This window comes from Pyrus communis, chromosome 12 (assembly GCF_963583255.1).
Source record: "Pyrus communis chromosome 12, drPyrComm1.1, whole genome shotgun sequence".
Taxonomy (NCBI): Eukaryota; Viridiplantae; Streptophyta; class Magnoliopsida; order Rosales; family Rosaceae; genus Pyrus; species Pyrus communis.
Window position 1 is genome coordinate 8,523,483 of NC_084814.1, and position 9,169 is coordinate 8,532,651.

Consider the following 9,169-nt stretch of genomic DNA (forward strand, 5'->3'; position numbering starts at 1 on the left):
GCATGACTTAATTGAATTCCTTTTGAGTTACATTATGAAAGAAAATAAGTGTGGGGGAGAGAATGTTTAAGTGTTTATGTTTTGAGATTCAAAAGAAAAAAAAAAAAAAAAAAAAAAAAAAAAAAAAAAAAAAAAAAGAGAAAAGAATAAGTGATTGAAGAAAGGTTCCAAAACACCAATTCTGGGCGTAAATTGTCTAAATTCTCCCTTTTTGTTCAAAAGTTGAGTTTTCATTCAAAAGTGAATTCTAAGTTGATTCAAATGCTTTGCTCACTATTTCTTTAAGAACCTTTGTTTTCCATATCCCTTCTTTGTTATCCACATACCCCAAGCCCCGTTACAACCCTTGACTTCTATCTTGAGTGTTGTGTATTTCAATTTGTGGAGTTTGAACTTGGTATGAGCTTATGGTGTCACTGGTTCTCGCGTCTAAGTAGTAGCATTCCATTCATGAGATCATATCTAAACATGCTTTTTAACTCCAGAAATTGCGTTCTTTGTGATACTTATATGTGAGTGTTCGTTTTCATGTTACATCAATCTTCTCACATATGACTAGATTAGGGTGTGTAGTTAGAAATTCTGAGTGAAAATCGAGTGCATATCTTGTAAGGAATTGAGCAAATTCTCTAAGGCATGTTACTACATTCAAATCATGGTTTTAAATGCTTAAATTGTGAACTAGTATGTGGTGACTATGATTAAGAATGTACTTAAGTGTAAAGATGGCTAAAATCTATGGGAATAATGATTTTTAACTTGTCATGTGCATTGGAAATCCGTGAGACGATTGTTGGAAGGTGTAGGTGGTGTTTTGTTCGTTTTGTCTAGTTTCGTGTTCTTTTGTTGTTTTGTTTTGTTTTTCTGTTTTGCTCGAGGACTAGCAAAAGCTAAGTGTGGGGGTATTTGATAGGAGCATATTCATGCGACTTAAATGGCTTGTTCTCGTGCATTTACGTTATGTTTTATTAGTTATTTTAGTCCTTTATGCTTCTTTTGTGTGTTTTCAGGTTCTAAGGGCTTAGGGAGCAAGAAAGTGCATTTTGAGGCTATTTGGAGCATTTTTGGGCAAGGATTGGATAGCTTCATCATGGAGCAAAGAGGATGGACGAAATTGAAGCCTTGTATGCTTTTTGGGGACATCAAACAAAGGGCCTGGCCCAATCAAACAAATCCTTTGAGCCATGGAAAACCTCTAGCCCAATCAAACATATTATGCCATGCAAACCAACCTATTTTAGGCCCATTCTATGTACTTAAACCCTAGCCCTTTAAACTAGCCCTATTATCACTTATCACTTTCATTCACTTATCACTCACCACATATCATTCATTTATCACTTAACATATCATTCACTTATCACTTATCATACTCATAATCATCTACACATTTCAACCATTTAAACATATGCATTTCAACTCACATGCACATCCACCTCTTTCCACCTAATCCACATGCTTTCACAACCTAAAACACATGCACATGCACCACTAATCCCCTCACTTTCATGCCATCATTTCTTCCCCCCCCCCCCCAATGTCGTGCACTCCTTGAGCATTTCCAGTTTTTCCCCTTCTCTTTGTATTCACAAGTCACATGCATTCACTTCATCATTACACCACCACTCATTCTTTAAATCCACATGCACATTTAATCATTCATTCAAGCCCCCTTGTGCCATGTTTCTCCCTTTGTTCCCACCCATCACATGCATCATCATCAAACAAACACTCAATGCCGTGCACTCCCACTTCATTATTCCAGCTTTCCAACTTAGTTCACATGTATTCCATCCTTTAATATCCAACCCACATGCACTTTAATCATTCAATTACCCCATTCACACACCTTTTCTTCAAACCTAACCCATGCATTCCCTTGTATTTCCACAATCTTAATCAGCCAACACATGCACAAATCCATCCATGCCGTGGGTTCCCTTTGCTCCCCTTGTGCAATTCCAGTTTTCACATGTGTCCTAGCTGTTTTTCCATCATTCCTCCACACAAATGCTTAAACAAACAGCCATATGTTCCCTCCACTACCCCTATAAATACCCTAGCATTCATTCATTCACTCCCCATTCAATTCACATCTCATTTCATACACAACACACCACAAACACATTCCATTCTTCCATTGCCGTGAGTCCCACTTCAATTTCCTGCATCTTTTCTTCCATCTCCAACCACTCCTCACTCCATTCCACATACACCTAAAGCCCTAAACATCACCTTAGACCTTGTGCCACAACAACGAGGAAGAGAAGAGTGCCTAAACGTTCATACAATTCAAGTTTGAGTTGTTGGAATGTTTAGGTGTTTCTTTGATTTCAAAGTTTGAATTCAATTTTCTTTGTTTTGTAATGGAAGAGAAGAGTGCCTAAACGTTCATACAATTCGAGTTTGAGTTGTTGGAATGTTTAGATGTTTCTTTGATTTCAAAGTTATGAGGAACTAAACCCCCCTTTAGCTAGGGGGTGATTCAAAATACATGTTTATGCTTGCATTATGAATTGATTACTTTTGGTTGGAATTTAATAAGTTGTGGATTCAATTTGTTTAACCATTTGATTGATAACTTATTTATCAATTTGTTTAACCATGTGAAAACTGGAATTGCACAAGGGGAGCAAAGGGAACCCACGGCATGGATGGATTTGTGCATGTGTTGGCTGATTAAGATTGTGGAAATACAAGGGAATGCATGGGTTAGGTTTGAAGAAAAGGTGTGTGAATGGGGTAATTGAATGATTAAAGTGCATGTGGGTTGGATATTAAAGGATGGAATGCATGTGAACTAAGTTGGAAAGCTGGAATAATGAAGTGGGAGTGCACGGCATTGAGTGTTTGTTTGATGATGATGCATGTGATGGGTGGGAACAAAGGGGGAAACATGGCACAAGGGGGCTTGAATGAATGATTAAATGTGCATGTGGATTTAAAGAATGAGTGGTGGTGTAATGATGAAGTGAATGCATGTGACTTGTGAATACAAAGAGAAGGGGAAAAACTGGAAATGCTCAAGGAGTGCACGGCATTGGGGGGGGAAGAAATGATGGCATGAAAGTGAAGGGATTAGTGGTGCATGTGCATGTGTTTTAGGTTGTGAAAGCATGTGGATTAGGTGGAAAGAGGTGGATGTGCATGTGAGTTGAAATGCATATGTTTAAATGGTTGAAATGTGTAGATGATTATGAGTATGATAAGTGATAAGTGAATGATATGTTAAGTGATAAATGAATGATATGTGGTGAGTGATAAGTGAATGAAAGTGATAAGTGATAATAGGGCTAGTTTAAAGGGCTAGGGTTTAAGTACATAGAATGGGCCTAAAATAGGTTGGTTTGCATGGCATAATATGTTTGATTGGGCTAGAGGTTTTCCATGGCTCAAAGGATTTGTTTGATTGGGCCAGGCCCTTTGTTTGATGTCCCCAAAGAGCATACAAGGCTTCAATTTCGTCCATCCTCTTTGCTCCATGATGAAGCTATCCAATCCTTGCCCAAAAATGCTCCAAATAGCCTCAAAATGCACTTTCTTGCTCCCTAAGCCCTTAGAACCTGAAAACACACAAAAGAAGCATAAAGGACTAAAATAACTAAAGAAACATAATGTAAATGCACGAGAACAAGCCATTTAAGTCGCATGAATATGCTCCTATCACCAACCTAGCAGCATTTCCACATGCATTCCCCTTACAATTTCAGCCATCCCACTTCATCATTGCACATGCATTCACCCTTTAATCCATTGCAACCACATGCACTCCCATTTTCTCCCAAAACATTGCACATGCATTCATAATCATTCACACCTTGCAGCCACTCCACATGCATTTCTAGATTTCCACCAACCTCCTAGCTGTCATATTCCCTCTTCTTCACCTATAAATAAGCATCCATTGCAGCCACAATTCCGATTCACTCTTCCATTTTCAGAAAATCATCCATAATCCCAAAATTCACCTTAGACCTTGTGCTACAACAAAGAGGAAGATAAGAGGGCCTAAACGTTCATACAATTCAAGTTTGAGTTGTTGGAATGTTTAGGTGTTTCTTTGATTTCAATGTTTAATTTCAATACTCTTTGTTTTGTACGAATGAGGAATGGAAGAGAAGAGGGCCTAAACGTTCATACAATTCAAGTTTGAGTTGTTGGAATGTTTAGGTGTTTCTTTGATTCTCTTTGTTTTGTACGTATGAGGAACTAAACCCCCCCCCTTGGCTAGGGGGGGATTCGAAATATATGTTTATGCTTGCATTTTGATTTGATTACTTCTAATTACGTTTCATAAGTTGTGGATTCAATTTGTTTAACTGTTTGATTGATAACTTATTTATGTATGTTTATTGAGAGTGCACGCTTAATTTTCATGCATGAATATGACGCTAGAATATAAGTGAGTTTCACCTAATAGTTACGAACTTATATTCACAAGTAGTGGAGGTTGCTTATAAACAATCGCGTTAAATGAATTCTTGGCATAAGTTTCATGCGTATTCCATAGTTATGAATGCCTCGTCGATGTTTATGATTTCCGTTGAACTTAATGATCTTTGTTGAATGTCTCTATCATGCGTATTCCATAGTTAGGGACTTTGATTAGGAATAATTTGGTTGTAATGCGTATTCCATTCAATCCAATGAATCTAGGGAAATCTGAAAGTTAATTTAAGCGGACCTAATTAACTTGGAGCATTGAGAATTCATGGTTTATTGAAATGCAATTGGAAATCATTTTATTATGCAAGTGTAACATGTGTGGAGATGAACCCCTTGGCTAGCATCCATTCATTCCATTTCATCAATTTCATATTTACATTCTGTTTTAATTGCAATCTGTCCATTTAATTTAGTTTCGTCAAAACCTTAATCCCCCTTTACTTTAGTGTCCAACTTAGTTAGAAAGTGTCTTAGTTTATGTTTATAAGAGTTTTGATTCAATTTGTTACACAAATTCGTCCAAATTCACCAAAGTGCTCAAAACTGCCCAGAAAGTGTTTTTAAGGTAGTTTTGAGTGTTTTGGGTGATGTTTGAGTCTTTTGGTTTGTCTTAGTGTTTTAAAGTTTAGTTTTGCGTTCTTTGAGTCTAGTATAGTGTTTTATATTGTGTTTTTACGTTTTTGAGTCAAATCCAAGTGATTAACAATCCCTCCTAATCCCCGGTCCAGAACGATCCCTACTTACATACTTACTACAATTTGACAAAAAGAGGGTTTAATTTGTGTGCGTATAATTTTCGCATCAAGAATGTCTTGCTCCAAATCATCCTGTCATGGTAAGCCTTTGTTTTCTCTTTGTAAATGCGCGCGTTCTCATAAGCCTCATTCCTTATCTCCTCCAGCTCATTCAATTGAAGCTTCCTATGAACTCCAGCAGCATCAATGTCCATATTGAATGTTTTTATGGCCCAATGTGCTTTATGCTCCAATTCAACGGGAAGATGGCATGGTTTCCCATAAATGAGCCGAAATGGAGACATTCCAATTGGTGTTTTGTAGGCGGTACGATATGCCCACAACGCGTCATTCAAACGCAAGCTCCAATCCTTCCGAGTTGGCCCAACAGTCTTTTCTAAAATCTGCTTGATTTCTCGATTAGAAACCTCGGCTTGCCCACTTGTTTGAGGATGATAAGGTGTTGCCACCTTATGTGTGACATTGTACTTCTTGAGCAATGCCTCTATGGTCCGATTACAAAAGTGAGAGCCTCCATCACTTATAAGAACCCTTGGCATTCCAAATCTTGCAAATATGTTAGTTTTCACAAATTCTGCAACCATTTTGGAATCATTAGTACGGGTGGCTTTAGCTTCCACCCATTTCGAAACATAATCAACCGCAAGTAAAATATAAACACAACCATAAGATGAAGGAAAAGGACCCATAAAATCAATGCCCCAAACATCAAAGATTTCGACAGAAAAGATGGGATGTTGCGGCATTTGGTCTTTGGCACCTATATTGCCCGTCCTTTGACAACGATCACAAGTCACACAAAAAGTTCTAGCATCCTTAAATATAGTAGGCCAATAAAATCCACATTCTAAAACTTTATGTGCTGTTCTTTGAGTGCCGAAATGACCCCCACATGCATAAGTGTGACAGAAAGTTAAAATTGAATTAAACTCCGTTTCATGAACACACCTACGTAAATCTGATCAGGGCAATATTTCCACAAATATGGGTCATCCCACACATAAAAACATGCATCCTTTTTAAGTTTATCACTTTGTTGCTTGTTTAGGGTGCTTGGAACTTGTTTAGACACTAAATAGTTCACTAAATCGGCATACCATGGTGCACTTACCTCGATGGACAGTAACTGCTCATCTGGGAATGTCTCTGGGATAGGCACGGCATCCTCCTCATGCACCAAACGGCTTAAGTGGTCAGCCACCACGTTTTCACTTCCTTTCTTGTCCCGGATTTCGATGTCGAACTCTTGAAGTAGGAGCATCCAACGAATAAGTCTTGGTTTGGCCTCCTTCTTCGTAAGTAAGTACTTCAATGCTGCATGATCAGAATAGATTATCACTTTAGTACCAAGTAAATAAGAACGAAACTTATCTAAAGCAAAAACATCAGCAAGAAGTTCTTTTTCCATTGTGGAGTAGTTCAATTGAGCATCATTTAGGGTCCGAGATGCATAGTATATGACATGCGGCTGCTTGTTCTTCCGTTGGCCTAAAACAGCTCCTAATGCATAATCTGAGGCATCACACATAAGCTCAAAAGGAAGGCTCCAATCTGGTGGAACTATGATAGGGGCCGAAGTAAGCATCTCCTTTAGGTGTTTGAAGGCCTTCTCACATTCCTCGTCGAACTTGAATGGCACCTCCTTTTGGAGAAGTCGGCATAGGGGTTGGGAAATCTTAGAAAAGTCTTTGATGAATCGCCTATAAAATCCTGCATGTCCAAGAAAAGAACGAACCTCTCTAACCGAAGTAGGAGAGGGTAAGTAGCGTACAAGATCTATTTTGGATTTATCCACTTCAATACCCTTGGCCGAAATAATATGTCCTAGAACTATTCCTTGTTTTACCATAAAATGACATTTTTCCCAATTTAAAACAAGGTTAGTTTCAATGCATCGTTTTAAGATTAACGTGAGATTATCTAAACAATCATCAAACGAATCACCAAACACGCTAAAATCATCCATGAAAATTTCAATAATCTTTTCTACAAAATCTGAAAAGATACTTACATGCATCTTTGGAAGGTGGCTGGTGCATTACATAAACCAAATGGCATTCGACGATAAGCAAAAGTACCAAATGGACAAGTAAAAGCAGTCTTTTCTTGATCATCTGGAGCTATAACAATTTGATTATATCCCGAATAACCATCAAGAAAACAATAAAAAGAATGACCGGCTAACCTTTCAAGCATTTGATCAATGAATGGCAAAGGGAAGGGATCTTTCCTTGTGGTGGCGTTAAGCTTCCTATAGTCAATGCACACTCTCCAACCTGTTTGGATACGAGTTGGCACAAGCTCATTCTCGGCATTCTTCACCACAGTCACTCCGGATTTCTTGGGCACAACTTGAACCGGTGCAACCCAACGGCTATCCGAGATAGGATAAATCACCCCACAATCTAGAAGCTTGATAATCTCCTTTTTCACAACTTCCATCATTGGAGGGTTGAGCCGGCGTTGAGCCTCTCTAGTTGGTTTAGCCCCCTCCTCTAGAAGTATGCGATGCATGCAAGTTGTAGGACTAATACCCTTGATGTCGGCCAAGGTCCATCCTATGGCCGTTTTGTGCTCTTTCAACACCCGAATCAATTTCTCCTCCTCCATTGACGTGAGGGATGAGGAAACTATGACGGGCAACGTCTCATTCTCTCCCAAATAGACATACTTCAAATGATCTGGCAATGGTTTAAGTTCAAGAATGGGTGCCTGAATCACTGAAGGTAACAACTTGTTAGTAGAAACAGGAATTGGAATTGGGTTTGGAGGCTTACCAAAGTGGTGTGGCAACGACTCAAGGGCAGCAACCATCTCGGCCTCATCTTCACATGTAGGCATGGCATGGAATTCCACATGCATGCCGTGGGTTTTATCCTCTCTTACCCCTTCGGTTTTAAGTCTCATTCCTTTGGTAATGGTCGTTTCAAGGGGGTCCCTCTCCAAGGAGTCAAGATAATCCTGCGCCAATGAATCAAATATATCAATAGAAAAACAAGAATGAAAATCTTTAGGGTATTTTATAGTTTCAAAAAGATTGAAATCAATAACTTCCCCATCAAATTCCATTGATAATGTCCCCTTGAACACGTCTATCTTGGTGCGGGCCGTTTTCATGAAAGGTCTCCCAAGGAGGATCGGCAATGGGGTAGAATGGGCCGAATCTTCCATGTCAAGCACATAGAAGTCCGCTGGGAAAATTAAATTGTTAACCTGCACCAAAACATCTTCCAAAACTCCTTTTGGATATGCATTAGAACAATCGGCTAATTGAATAATCACACCATCATTTTTAAGCTCTCCTAAGTTCATAGATGCATAAATTGAATAAGGCATGACATTAATTGACGCTCCTAAGTCTAACATAGCATGTTCAAACTTAGTATTTCCAATAACACAAGGAATTGTAAAACTACCCGAATCTTTACATTTAGGTGGTAGTTTCTTTTGTAGCACTGCAGACACATTCTCACTTACCTGGACCACCTCCTTGTTTGAAATCCTCTTCCTCGTTGTGCAAAGCTCTTTTAAGAACTTGGCATACTTAGGGACTTGCTTGATTGCATCAAGGAGCGGAATGTTGACTTGAACTTTCCTAAATGTTTCCAGAATGTCCTTTTCACTCTCCTCCTTCTTTGATTGCCTAAACCTGCTAGGAAAGGGCACGTTTAGTAGAATAGAACTTGTCAAAGTTGAATTTGGACTTACCTTAGGCGTGTTGGACGGTTTTGGCACAATAGGGGGCTGCGGCAAAGTTTCTTTCACCCTTGCCGTGGCCTTCTTTGCTTGTTCCTCCTCTTCTTGCAGCAACACGTCCTCTTCTTGACTTGTTTTGGACGGGCTTAGGGTGGTTCCGACCTCCTTACCACTTCTCAACATGATTGCCTTGGCAGATTTGAATCCTCCCTTTGGATTGACAATGGTTGAGCTAGGGAGCTTGCCTTGGTCTCGGAATTGTCCTACAAACT